Raw genomic sequence first — 9,598 nt, 5'->3', positions numbered from 1 at the left:
AATTTTTTCCTCTTTTTTTCTTCCATTTTCAAATCTAAAGATTAATAGAGCCACCTGTGGTACAACAATATTCTATTGTATATATTGTACTATATCCACAGCAGGTAAAATATCCTTTGGAAAAGGCTCTATTTTAGTAGGTCATCTGTCATTAAGACCATTAAGTTACATTTTATCATTTTTTCAGCACCTTTAAGACATTTTTAAGAAGTGAAAAATCCTGTTGCAATGAACTGCAAAACATTTAGCCTTTATTTTACCGATGACCTAAATGTAACCCAGTTTGTACTCTGTAAATCCTCATGATAAGGGACAATAGCTGATAAAAGGAAAAGTGTAAGTGTTGATGCTGGTAACACTGTTTTCTCCACACTCCCGGCCAGTCTCCAGCATTTCATCCATCCTGAAGAGACCCATCCATCCTCAATAACGTCACTGCTCGGTCATCAATAAAAGTGACCTGTAGGAAAGCAGATGAACGCAGCCAACGGACTGGACAGGAAGCCTGTTAATCTGCAACTCAATCCAGCCCTAGTCTAGTGAAACCTGGCTCAGCTTGGCTGACCGAGGCCTGCGAGGAAGGAAGTGAAGGACTCAGGAAGCAGTGTTCAGAGCTTTCACCAGTCATATCCATCACATAGCACAGTGTTGGAAGCATATGTGTGCGTGTGTGTGTGTGTGCGCCTGTTTCGCCAGTCATATCCATCACAGGGCTCTGTCTCCAGGCCTGGGCAAGAAAGCTGGAGGGTCATTAGAGGGGCCGGGCTGTAGGCTGCTGCGCTGCACTTTAACTAAACATCTTTTCCATAAAATAAATGCTTCCAGGTTACCGCGGGTCCTGGAGGAACCCTGGTCGCTTCGCTTTTGCTGCCACTCATCTGATCCCAATTACCAAACAGACTGGGTCAGTGCCAGCACAGAGAGTGTGTGGATATTAACTGGAGTTGTGTGACCAGACTCCAGTGAGGATTCAGAATGGACCTCAACAACCCCAGTGGCATCTTCATTTCTTTCTTTTCTTTCTTTTTTTTTTAAAGCTTTGTGGCACATCAAAGAGGGGTACTCACACGTGGCTCCATCGTTCCTAACACTGTCCACTACTGTAATCTAAGCAAAAAATAATCCCTCAAGTGACCTTGTACATTTAGGTTAACCGTCCAGGGCTTAAAATCTGACATCTCGATCAAACCTGTGACCTATTTGCAATGAGACTGAACCCACAGTGCCAATTTAACTGCCAAGAAATTTGATACTTGAGCTCTGGTGTCCTGGTTGACCCCTTTCACTGTTCTCCAAGCTCATCTTTTACTGAATCTACTATTTAAAAGAGATATGTTTTTGTGATAAAATGCAGCGTCAAACCACTTCAAGACAATTTCTAAATTATTTGTTTTCAATACATTTTTTGTATCTGCTCTTTGGTCTTCCCTGCTGTCCAGAACCTTGCATAAGCTGTAGTAGTGTATTGTGCGTTCCCATAACTTGCTGCTATGTGCTGTCGTGGGGGTGTTTCATATCAATTCCTTTCATGAGCTGCATGCATGTAATATATTGTCACGAGAAACTTTTAAAGGAGATTTTGATTCTATAACCTCCTCACAGTGTTTGCATTGATATTTAAAATACTCAGTCTGAGTGAACGCACCGTGCTGACCTCGGAGTACACTGACTTTTTTTCATTTTCTGGTGCTTTAATGTGATAAACGAAGATGCACGTTCGCAAACAAAGCCGATCAGCTTGCGAGAGCTAAAACCGCGGTGCTCCGCGTTGGATTTTTGCACGAGAACACCCATCACAGCTGAATCTCTGAGTGTTTGTGTGCAAGCCAGCACATTCATTGCTTTCACTCCAGTTGTATTAATGTATGAAGGTAATCTGATCTTGGAATAGAGGAAGAGTCGATCACAGTGATGTATATGCCCTTGTGCATATGTGTGTGTTTTTGTGTGGAGGGAGTGTGCATTTACATTCATACATTATTGAATAATTGTTTCCTGATGCTCCCCTCTTTCCTAGAATATTAATTACCAAATGATGAAGCTTTGTCGGTCTGAGAGGTTGACACTGAGGGAGGAAGTGCGGGAGGGGGGCACACATGAAGGAGATCGTTCTTTTTGATGGGGGTTAACTCTCGTTTTGCGTGTGTGCGACTTGTGGGTCTGTTGTGATGTGGAGCGTAGAGCGGCTGAGTTTGGTTTCAGGGCAAGGTTTGGGTTTTTTTGAATGGGTGATGAGAATTTTCTGGGACAACTGGACAAAGTGGATCTTTACTGTTACTGGCGAGTGATTGATCGCTTATCAATAGATTTACGTTGATTTCAAAGAAAGTTTTTTTCAATTAGAACAAAAAGGCATAAAACCAGATGTCTAATAGTTGTACTGTAATATTTATGCGCTCTTTTGGCCACTGTTTTGATATTTTATGTACTCTTTTCCTTGTTAAATGAAGTTCAGTACAGGACCATTACATTTACAGTGACAACAGTTTGATCAGTGACTTTAATTGATTCAGTTTAGGCAGGTTTTTGGCAGACATCAGGGTTTCTTAGGGGATAAATCACTTTGAAGATAAGACAGAAGAAAGGAAGCTATAAAATCCTTCCCAATGAGAGAATCACAGCAAATATTGCTTGCTTTTGTTCATGTTTTCTTTTTTTGAAATCCAGATTAGCCACACAAGTAAATCAAATTTCATGGATTGAGTAGCAGACCAAGTCCACAGCTCTCACTGTGAGCCTGCATGAGAAGTGCAATTGCACCATCTAGTGGGACCCTCGTGTACAGTGGCTAAAGAAAGTGTCTGTTTTTGTGTGTGTGCATAAAAAGTGAGACCAAGATCAGTAAGTTCAGAACTTTTTCCACCTTTATCGTGACCTGTAACTTAATACAGCTGAAAACTGAAATCCTTTACCTGGTTGGTAAATAAATACGGACACCCTTAACCTCCTAAGACCTGAACTCTTTCACGGCATGCATTTTTAATTTCTCTTTGGTATTTGTTCTGATTGGGACCTGATGAATGTAAAAACAAAGAATTACCAGATTTTTGTTTTTGACAAAAGTGAGATCCACATATGAGGACATTTGTTTTAAATTTTGATAAAACAGTGGGAGCATAATGTCCTTGTAAGTGGATATCAGGCCCTTGTAGAGCAAAATTTAGTATTTTGGTTGAGACAATCCAAAATGTGATGTCCACATATGTGGACATCAGGTCCTAGGAGGTTAAACTAATTCTTTGTGGAAACACATTTTTGGTTTTAACACAGCATTCACTTGTTTTAGGGAAAGTTTCTTTCATCGTGGCACATCTTAACTTTGTAATATTTGCACTGTCTTCCTTGTGGAAGTGCTTCGGATTGTGAGGGCATCTCCTGTCCACAGCTCTCTCCAGGACCCCACACAGATGTTCAGCTGGGTTCGGGTCTGGGCTCTCACCGGTCCACTCCAAAGCTTTAATCATCTTCTGGTTCAGCCATTTTTGTTTTTCCGTGGGTGCATGTGTAGTGGTGGTGTGCTGAAAGGTGAAATTTATCTTCTATTTCAGCTTTCTAGCAGATGCCTCTGTTCTAGCTAAAGAAGAATAGTCACTACCTTGTTCAGCAGATGTTTGGGCTCATCAGATCACACGCTTTTTAGTGACTTGCTGCAAAATTGAGCCTAAATGGATGTTTTTCCTCTATAAGAAAAAGCTTCCATCTTGCAACCCAACTCCCCCAGGCTAATGTATATACAGAATATGGAGCTTGTTGTCACATATAGTACATGACCCTGCTACTTCTCTAATGTTGCTGCAGGCCTCTTGGAAGCCTCCCTCACCAGCTTTCTTCTTTTCTTTTCACCAGTTTTGGAGGGGCTTTCCAGTTTTTATGTAATGTGCCATATTGTCCCTGTTTTCTTCACTTACTGATGACCGTCGTCTTTGTTTTCCGTGACCCATCTCATGTCTTGGAAATTCTTTTGTGTTCCAACTGATCTCTTTGATGCTTACGCAGATGATGGATTTTGCTGCAACTAAGTTAACGTCTGGAAACTCCTACTGGAAAGTAAACTAAGAGATGTTGGTTTGTTTTATAACAGGACTGTATAGCTTATAGGACACATTGAATGTGGAAAAAGTTCTGAAATGATTTATCTTGGTTTCTTTTTTCTTTTCTTTTTTTTTTTTTTTACATTTTTTACAAACATTTTAATGACTTTTTATAACCACAGCAGGCAACGATGGATCCCACAGTAAGTAGGCTTTAATGGCTGGACCAACATGCTTGTAAACACCGATTAAATGAACAGAAATCTCTGAAAAGTAAATTCCCAGTAAGTACTTAGCTTTGGTTTACACTCACCGTTTAGCTTTATAAACCCAGACGTCACCCAGACTTAAAGCCATGAAATACATGAGGCTTCTGATGTAGGCGCAGGCTTGTAGCTGAGAGAGAGCACGTATGAGCTCAGTTTTTGTTTCTTTGGCAAATGGTTTTCTGGCGAGAGCTGAGGGTGGTGAAATTATGTTAACACAAAGAAGAAGCCCCTCTTGCATCATTAACCACTTCTCTTCTGTCTGTAACCATCTCCAAAATATCGCAACACATTTGGTGCTTCCCGTAAATTTGGGTTTTCCTAAGAATAAGAAGATACTAAAATGTGGAAGCTATGGAAGAGGCATTTTTGACTAACTGAAGCTGAGTCCTGATGTTTCTGAAAATGTGGTCAAACTGCTTCGATTATGCGGTCTGTTATGGGTCTAATGTAGAAGAATGAGGATTGATGGATTTTTTTTGATGACTGTGTGTGTGCTCTGTTTGACTGTGTGTGTGTGTGTGTGTGTGTGTGTGTGTGTGTGTGTGTGTGTGTGTGTGTGTACACTAAAATGTAATGATTCAGAAAAAAAAGGTTATTTCAGCTCCTGACTCTTTCATGGCAGTAAGTGTTTTTCCCTCCTCTTCACTCAATCCCAAATGATGAAGCCCTGTCAGAGACAAATATAATGAAATTTCCAGCAGTTCCAGTGAACAAAGTAAAGGCGCAATGATTAAACTAAAAAATGATCCATTTTTGAATTTGCTGCGAAGAGCAGAAAATCCGAGGCTTACCAAAAAACCCCGAATAAGCAGATTCTGCTTTAGCAATTTAGAGTTTGGGGGAAGTTGTTTTAGATCATTTACAGGCAGCTGCTGATCAGAACAAGGCAATAAAATCTGATAATGTGTAATAATCGTGGGTGGCTTTGCTGTTCAGTCTAGTCATATTTATTGCCTTTCTTATCTATTTCTCTGATCTCAAGTAAATGTGGCATTTATTTGGATTTGTGTTCGTGGTTACGAGGGTCTGATATTTCTCCTTTCAGGGCAGATTTTCTGTTGCTCACTGCCAGGGTAAAACCCTCTTTTGGCTTTAAAGAAAAAGCCTCCTGTCTGTGATGGTCCCTGGGATTTGTTATTTTTGTGGTTTATGGTAAGGTTGGTTTCTGTTTCTTTAGTGCTGTGTTGTTGTTTTTTTTGGTCATTATAACTTCCTGCTTTTGGCTTTATCATTTGAGACTCAGTCTTGTATAACATTTCGCTTTCTGTTTTGACTTTATTTCTTATTATATTATATTATACTGTTCTTTCAAAACTTCTGTTTTATAAATTGTCGTGTTTAAATAATTGTCTGTCAGAAATCAAACAATGGTTAAATGACAATTTCCTCCAGTTAAATGCAGATAAAACAGAGACCTTGATTATTGCACCTGATCACATGCTCTCAGAAATTAAGCAGCATATCAGTTTTTTAGACCCTTCATTTCAGTCGAGTCTCAGAAACGTAGGTGTTATATTTGATAGTTCAATGTCTCTTGAGAAACACTCTAAACAACTTGAACTGTTTTTTATCATCTAAGAAACATTTCTAAACTCAGACTACTGGTGTCAAAGGCAGAACTTGAGATGATTATTCATGCTTTTATCTCTTCTCGTTTGGATTATTGTAACGGTCTTTTTACTTGTCTTAACAAATCAGCTCTGGATCGCCTTCAGTCTGTACAGGATGCCGCAGCAAGACTTTTAACTGGCACAAACAAGAGGTCACACATTACTCCAGTTTTGGCTTCTCTTCATTGGTTGCCTGTAAATTTTAGGGTTCATTTTAAGATTTTAGTTGTAACTTTTAGAGCTCTGCACGGTGAAGCTCCCCAGTATGTCTCTGACCTGCTGAAACCTTATGCTTCATCCCGAGCACTTAGGTCGTCGGGTCAGAGGTTACTGGTGGTCCTGCGTACTAGGTTTAAAACACGTGGGGGTCGGACTTTTCAGGCACTGGCACAGAGGCTGTGGAACTCCCTGCTGTTGTCTTTACACTGTCTAGACTCCATTGACTCCTTTAAAAAGCAGCTGAAGACATTTATAAACAAACAAGCTTTTAATTAATTTTTTCACTGTTTTATATTATTTTATTTGTATTTCTGATTTTATTGTGAAGCACTTTGTGATTTTTATATGTGTGTGAGAGAGAGAGAGATAGCCTTTATTTGTCAGTTGCAGGTCTTTTGCCCACAACCGAGATGACAGACCTTGCCGACCGTACATACAATACACAAACATCACATTGGGGAGACAGGTCAGGCTAGGGGGAAAAAAAACATTGAAATGTGTAACACAAAAGGATAATACAGGAATGCACAGATATCAACACACCATAGCACAATAAACACAGACAAGCAACATGGGAAAGAGTTCCAGTGTGAAATGTGCTATATAAATAAATTTTACTTACTTACTTACCTTCCCACTCGATTAGTTTGTTTCCTTTCTGTTGTCTGTGTGTTTAGTCAATATATTTTGGATTGCTTCCTGTTTTGTTTTATAAAAGTTTTCACTGGTGCCTTGTTTCATTTCTGACCTTCTGATTGTCGGATTGTTTCTTGTTCCCATCGAGTTGTAAGTATAGGCTATAAATAAAACAGTCCTCCCTTTCTTCTTCGACATGTCATCTGCTTTGGGTCCATTTCTGTTGTACAGAATTACCTTGTCTGACTCGTAGTGTTTGATTATATCGGAGGTTTTTGGACTTTGTGTTTTTGAATTTATTTAATCGCCAATTAAAGCGAGAGTTTTATTCGAGTTCTCTCCCTCCTGCGTTCTGGATGTTGCGTTTTCCTATCTGCAGCCCACAAAACCACCTTACTGTCTGCTGTCTGGCTTTGCCGAAGAAGTTCATGAACAAGTTTGTGACTGAAAGGCACGTAAACAGATTTATTGCGTATGTCGTGTTTTCCCTTTCACATCACTAAATTTTGGGAGGAAAATATTTAAGTGAATCATAAACGTACCCAGTACGACACATGCAGGCTGCCAAGTTGCTCTTTACATTGAGCGTGTTGAGTGTGTCAGGGTGCGTCCGGTTTTAGTCTCAGTTTTACACAGAGATCAGTCAATAATGAAAGCTGGAAGAAGAACCAAAACGTTTGCAGAGCTCTGCAAACATTACAAATGTATTCTTAAATACATTTGGCTTTTATTTTTCCTCCCCTTTATTCATGCTTGAATGTTTTTCAAGATTGTATCGTGACTGAGACAGAGCTGAGTTAGCAGACCAGCAAATTGTAAGATTTAGACTTATTCAGCTGTTCAGATTTTGCAGAAATTGTTGTTCTCAGATGACTCTGAGTCAGATTCTTCCCTTTGACTTAAATATCTGCAGCCTCACATGTGGGGGAAAAATGATGAGGATGATACCATGGCATAGTAGTCATGACTTCACCAACTTAAGGATTTCTTAGGGTCTGATTGGAAGTAATGATCTGTGTTTTGATGACGTGCCAGTTTCCAGTTTACACTGCACCCTGGTTTTGCATTAAAGCAGGTTTTCTTGGATAATGCCTGCGCTCCAGATTGTGTGCCAGATTTTTCCAGGGAACAGCAGCCTCTAAGATCCCACCCAGCCCCACCTCAGCTTCTTACAGAAGGTTTGCCCTTACATCACAGTGTATAGATTATCTGTTATCTGCCTTTACTTGAGCTGTCTGTGAAAGTGAAACACATGCATAAAATTTTAAAAAAAAAATACTGTTTTATGCTTGTTATGTTTGCCTAATGAGGACTGTGATCATCTAATTTACAGTGCTCTTGTTGGTTTGCATTATTGAAATAAATTAGTCCACATCGATATTTTTTTACAGGTCATCGGCAAAGGTTTCCAGGATTGTTGCTTTTTGGTTCCCCCTTATTTGCTGATCTAATTTAAGCCTTTTCTTTTAAAATTTCAAAAACATCCAATAATCTTCCATTTTAATGTATAAAAAAAGTTGTTTTTTTTTTCACAAACAAATTTGTATACAAATTAATTGGCTTTAGAAATCAACTGTAAACTACTGTGGAACTGCTTAGTTTGAAAAATGATAGAGATGTGAGGTGAGCTTAATGAAAAAGGAGACATTTTCTCAAAGAAAAAGTTTGTTTGCGTTAAGAATATGCAAAAACACACACACATAAAAACACTTTTTCATCTTTAGCAGTGGTTGTATTGTCATAAAAGCATATCATCTAAAGAGGGGATGATATTCTGACCAGTAAAAACCATGAAGTCACAGATTGTTTCAAAAATAATCAGTTAATCAATTCTACTGGATATAAAGAGGGAGTTATATAGAAGAATTTTTTTATAAACTCCAGGAGTTAGACAGCCGGGTATTCCCAGAGTTGTGTGTGATTTTCCACACAGATCTGACAGAAGTTTGTATTTTTAAAAAATGGTGAAGAATTGAAGTCAAAGTGCACAAGGGCAAAGCCTGGAGTTGGGTAAGTCTTTTTTTTAAACAGATGCTGTCTGGGGTAAAGGTCTTGTGCTGAAAGAGAAGTAGATGGCTGACTAGGTTGCATGCGCTCTTTCTCATTTCTGACCATTACAACAGTTCCTTCTACTGAGAAACGGCCCCATAACATGATGCAGCCTCCACCGTGCCTTAGCATTGGAGTGCTATTAGCCATCTTGGCTTAGAAAAAAAACAACAAGTAATAAAGTGCTGTTGAGATGGTTCTCCTTCTTCTATCCCACTTGTAATGATCTTTTAGACACTTCTTGTACATCCTGGACTCTCAAAAAAATCTGTCAGGAAACCGAGCCAATCAACTGCCAAATGGGGAAATAAAGCAAACATATGAGGTCTTTTTGTGACAACAATTTAAATTTCTTTTTTTTACTGGGTTTAACTACTATGGCTGCTAAATGACAAATTGCTTGGATGCTTCCCTGATTCAGGCCCTTCTTCCCTACATGTAAAATTATGTGATGAGTCTTTAGGGATTTGGTCTTGTTTTAGCTTTCTACAAACCCATCTCTGCTGAGTTTCCTTTTTTAAAATCACATTTTAGTTGTGTATTAGCTTAAAGACAACAAACTACTTTGGTGGAATATTTCCCCGTCTGTTTTGTTGCAGTGTTAATCGCACATCACGTGTGTGACTGTAAACTACAGTAAGCCACATTATTTGGATATCATTCTCTTATTTAAAGCATGTTTTCTTTCACTTCTCTATTTACCACACAAACGTTCATCGCTTTTTGTGCATTTGATAAACGAAACAACAACATGCTGTTTACTGCTGACTCAGGACTTTTTGAG

Source organism: Diplotaxodon limnothrissa, linkage group LG7 (genome assembly GCF_057381915.1).
Source record: "Diplotaxodon limnothrissa isolate DT_005_m linkage group LG7, D_limnothrissa_male_GT1.1, whole genome shotgun sequence".
Taxonomy (NCBI): Eukaryota; Metazoa; Chordata; class Actinopteri; order Cichliformes; family Cichlidae; genus Diplotaxodon; species Diplotaxodon limnothrissa.
This window is presented reverse-complemented; position numbering follows the sequence as displayed.